The following is a 5,457-nucleotide window of genomic DNA, read 5'->3' as shown; positions in this document are numbered from 1 at the left end:
ATCTTTATTTGGACGTAACCACCTTGAGATATCTACGGGACCAACTTCAGGCAGTCTCTTTCCGGTTCACAAAAAACTTCCTCATGTTTTCCCTCCTGATACAATCACAGCCCTCTAGGTTAAGTAGGGCAGAGGCTAGCCCCATTTTTACGAATGGACCCTCTCCCCAGCGTCCTGCAAAACAACACCAAACTAAGCCCTGAAAAGTGGAAAGACTTCTCCAACGACACACAGCTTGTGGGTCAGTGAACCAAGATCTTCTAACAGTCAAACCAGAGCTCTTTCCTTTAAACCATGTGCCTTCATAGATTATGATCAATAGTTCCCGGTCATACAGCTCTGGATGGCTTACAGAGCACTTCCTCATGCAGAATTTCATTTGCTTTTCACAGCGAAAGGAAGCAGGGCTAATATTTACTACCACCCTCACCTACAGACTATTTCAGTGCCATACAAGTCTTTCAGCTGTGATGAAACGCAAACAGATCCTCCCCAGGCTTGTGATTAAAAAACTGGGATGAGCACACAGGACACAGCTACCCACACTGTCGGGCAGAATATGTCCTGGGTCTGCTTCCTCCACCACTTCCCCCCAACTCCCGTTGCCCCCCTTTCCAGTCTAAAGCCAAAAACTTGAGCTTTAAGGAGAAACAAACGTTTTGCAAGAGGCAGACAAGTTGCGCAAGCCTCTCCCCATCTTCACTTCTCATTTTACTATTCCACTGGGCCCTCTCCGGCTCCCCCAAGTTGAGGAGGTCTGTGAGCGCTAGCAGGGAATTGAAGCATGGTCCACCAGGACATGCCGGACTGAAGGCCAAGGGAGACCAGAGGGTCTACCCTATGATTTCCAGTGGACACTGGCCACCTGAGGTACAAGGGACCTCCCAAGTCCTTGGCTCTGTGATGGAGTGGCTGGTCCTTCTCCACTGTGAGTGAGGAGCCCTTCCAGGGAGGGCAGAAGGGCCTAAGCCTTCAAGGGCAATACAAGCCAGCTCACCATTTCTCTAGTAGTGTTTTCTTTCCTCCCCAAGAGTGTGTGTGTGTTAGTTGCTCTGTCATGTCTGACTTTATGATCCCGTGGACTGTAGCCCACCAGGTTCCTCTGTCCGTGAGGATTCTCCAGGCAAGCATACTGGAATGGGGTACCAATCCCTTCTCCAGGGTATCTTCCAGACCCAGAAATTGAACCCGGGTCTCCTGCATTGCAGGCAGATTCTTTAACCATCTAAGCTACCAGGGGAGCCCAAGAGAGTCTGGGACAATTCCAAGGAAGTGTGGAGTGTCGGGCCCAGATGTTCCCAGGCCTGACCTCTGCAATGGGTGTTGTTCCCTGCAGCAGGAGATGAACTGTGTCCTTGCCTGGCTCACCCAGGTACTTCCAATGGGACTTTCGTGGTAATGATTTCCTTAAAAGCCCTTTAAACCACAAGTGACTCCAGCTCCCAGCTGAATACCCTTCTGCCCAAACTAGGCTTAAACTTCAGCAGTGTTTTACAAACCTGAAAAATGAAAGGAACTTTTTTTTTTTTTAATACTTATTTAATTTGGCTCTGTGGGGTCTTAGCTGCAGCACCAGGGATCTTCTTCATGTCACGGAGCTTCTTTCGTTGTGGCTCATGGACTCTCTAGTTGTGACCTGTGGGCTTAGTTGTCCCGTGGTATGTGGGATCTTCGTTCCCCAACCAGGGATTGATCCCATGTCCCCCTGCATTGCAAGGTGGATTTTTATTTATCATTTTCTTTTAATTATAGGGGGGTGGTTCCCTATGCCGTGTAGCCCGCCATGCTCCTCTGTCAATGGAACTCTCCAGGCAGGAATACTGGAGTGGGTTGCCATTCCCTTCTCCAGGGGATCTTCTCAACCAAGAGATTGAACCTGGGTCTCCCACATTGTGGCCATATTCTATATGGTCTGAGCCACCAGGGAAGCCCTGCAAGGTGGATTTTTAACCATTGGACCACCAGGGAAGTCCCTGAAAGGAACTCTTAAATGGAATAAAAAGGTGAGGTGGGGGGGATCACAGATGCTGAGAACTCTGGATCCCCCAGTGATTAGCAGACTCCAAAGTGCAAAACATCACCTTAGAACATGACAGACTTTTCTATGGAAATGTCCTTTAGTTGTGAATTATCACCACAAAAGTTAAAGTGTGTGTTTCTATTAAAATATTCGGGGACTTCCCTGGTGGTCCAGTGGTTAAGACTGTGGGCTTCCATTGCAGGGGGCATGGTTTCGATCCCTGGTCATGGAACTAAGATTCCCCCATGCTGCATAGTGTGGCCAAAAATAAATATACATAACTTGCAAAAAATCAGAACAAATCACTAGATGTAGTAAGACTCCTGAACCCCAAGACTACGTGGGTACACCTCCATAAACAAGAAAATAACAACGCAAGCTACACTGTCATGTTTTTCTCCATTTTTGAAATGTATTTTCTTGCTTAATAGTTCTTTTCCTGTGTTGACATAACTACACATGTCTTTCTATGCCAGCTCTTGAAATGAACATGGCTTATGCATAAAAAAATGTTTTCAATGTATATTTTAATAAACAGTCATTTCAGGGGCAGATAACTAGATCTAAATAATTTGCTGTTGGCACTGCAGCTGGCCTCATCTCTCCCTCTCTCGCAAAAATTCTACTTTACGGAAACCATTGACCTTGCTGAAGATTAAGGGAACACCATGTCAGATACTTCTTTTCTTTAGCATCATAGTATAAAATAAAGATGCATCCTAAGGCTCTTTAATGCTTTTGTGTGTGTGTGTGGTTTCTTTTTGCTTGTCCCTTTTCTTTCTGCTGATGTCTCTTCCTGTGGTTACATGAAGCACTTCTGATTTTTCCAGAATGAGGACTTCACTACAACTGGACTCCCAAATTCTTGTTCATTATTACTCTTGGAAATAGGACCTGTGAAATTGACATCATCTTGCCATGCACCTAGCTAACCAGACATCCTCCCTTTGTTGAAATTTGATCCATATTTTGATAGACTGCCTTTGAGGGTGGAGAGGTGTCTTCCAGTGTCCTTATAAGCAAACAGAGAGGTTGGGATTCTAGGATTGCAGAGACAAAGCTAGTAATTCTAGCCCTAGGGGGCTAGAAAGAATCCTGCAGGCTGTGAGTTGAGTTTTGCAATCCATGAAGAAATGTATTCTGCTCAAGTCTGCAGCAGTCTTCCAGGTCTGAACTCTCTACTAGAATCACTCTCTCCAGCCAGAATGGACCTGGCTACATGTGGGATGGTCACTCTCCGGGCCTTGATGATGTCCCTCTGGCCCTTCCCTCTCCCCTGCTATGGCACTCAAGTTGGTCACTATGGCAATCGAAAAGTTGACATTGTTCTAGTTTTTTTCCACCAGCCCCTAGTTTGTAGCAAGAGTTACATGACCCAGCACAGCCAGGGTCAGAACTTTAACCCCTAGAGGTAACAAATGGACATGATTAGTCACTCTGCTGTGTCTGACTCTTTGCCACCCCATGGACTGCAGCACACCAAGTTTCCCTGTCCTTTACTATTTCCTGGAGTTGCTCAAACTCATATCTATTGAGTCGGTGATGCCATCCAACCATCTCATCCTCTTTTGCCCTCTTCTCCTCCTGTCCTCAATCTCTCCCAGCATCAGGGTCTTTTCCAGTGAGTTGGCTCTTTGCATCAGGTGGCCAGAGTATTGGAGTGTCAGCTTCAGCATCAGTCCTTCCAATGAATATTCAGGATTGATTTCCTTTAGGATTGACTGGTTAGATCTCCTTGCTGTCCAGTGGGCTCTCAAGAGTCTTCCCTAGCATCACAGTTTGAAAGCATCAAATGGATATTCCATGGGCTAAATTTGGTCTGCAGATATGGGGACCTTACACCAAAGGAAATAAGCCAGTCACAGAAGGATAAATGGTGTAGTATTCACTTAGATTTGGTATCTAAAGTAGTCAAATTCATAGAAACAGGAAGCAGAATGATGGTTACTAGGGGTTGGGGAAAAGGGGAAATGGGGAGCTGTTGTCTAAAGGCTATAGTTCCAGTGTTGCATGAAAAAGTTTAACACTCCTGAACTGTATAGGTAAAAATGTTATATTTTTTTTTTTGCCACAATTTTTTATAAAAAGCACAAGCGATGTCTGCAATAATTGAACACCACAACCAACCAACTGAAGATTGCACTAATGGTTCCTTTTGCAAAGCTGCTGGAATTCCACTGTCTGAAGAGTATGTCGTGGGAAAGCTACACTTCAGTGGCTGCCAGCCTGCTCAAAATTCAAAATCCCAGCTCAGTCAACTTAACCTGACAGTCTATGGAGATCAAAGTTCCCTCGTAACTCAGTAATGGCCTCTGAGTGGTCACAGTTTACCTGTGAGAACTGAAAAAAAGAACTTGCATTTTAGGGATCCATGCATGCTCATCGCCAGGCCGAGCTTTCAGAATGACCCTCTAGGCATCCTGCCTCAGCTGAAGCTGTTGTCTGCAGCCGGCTGCGGAAAGCGAGTTTTCACAGCAGCTGGCCACTGCGACTGATCATTCGTCTTCCTCAGATCAAAGTCCCCTTTCCAGACACGCCTGAGCAGGTGTTCTGTCTGGTATCAAGCAGAAAGCCTATTCTGGAATTACAGAGTCAATTTTCAAAGCGAAGAGAAAGGCTTGTGGAATGAATGACCCCAGGTTTGTTCGGTAACTAAACAAGAAGCGCTGGTTGGGCAAATTGGCCATTCAAGGGATTCTCCATAGCTCTTATCTACTGCCGTTTCAGCTTATCTGTAATTGATTGATTGCCTACCAGGAGTCTTGGCCCACAGCGCCCAAGGCCTGCTGCCAAGACTTGCCCTTATAAGGGACGCTGAAGGCTCCATTACCCCCTCCTACGGAGCCCACCTGACCTAAGCAGGGTGGGTGAGAAGCGGAGCCTTTAGGTCCCACCGGCAGGGATTTGCATCAGATACGGGCTCTCCTCTGCTGCCATTCATTATCCCTGTGACTCGGTGCCAGCGGCGCCTGAGAGCGTTCCCTGTCTCCGAAATGGAGCTAGTTCATTTCTGCTTTCCCTCCTCCCGGAGAAGGGCGTGCCCCGAACCCTGGAAAGCCTCCCGGGGACAAACCCTGCCCACGAAATCGCAGCCGTGGTCCAGGGTCCTGCACGCCCAACCCGGCCGGGGGCGGACAGCTCGCCGCACGTGACCTCTCGGTCCGCGACTCCAACCCTCCGGCATTGGGGCGTGGCCTCGAGGGGCGGTCGAGCGGCGATTGGCCGGGAGGTGGGGCCTGCGCCGTGCGCGCGGAGGGAGAGGGGGATGGGGGTGTGGCCCGACAGGCCGGAGAGGGCTGCGATTGGCTTGGGGGAGTGGCCACGGGCGGCAGGCGGCGGGTGGGGCCGGAGGCGGCGGGAGTCCCGGCTGCGAGCCGTGCACCTGAGAGCCGACGCCCGTGTCCCCGAAGCTGCACCCGCCGCTGTCCCCGCCGCCA

Source organism: Bison bison, unplaced genomic scaffold (assembly GCF_000754665.1).
Source record: "Bison bison bison isolate TAMUID 2011002044 unplaced genomic scaffold, Bison_UMD1.0 scf7180017864144, whole genome shotgun sequence".
Taxonomy (NCBI): domain Eukaryota; kingdom Metazoa; phylum Chordata; class Mammalia; order Artiodactyla; family Bovidae; genus Bison; species Bison bison.
The sequence above is the reverse complement of the archived record's forward strand: the minus strand, read 5'-3'. Positions refer to the sequence as shown.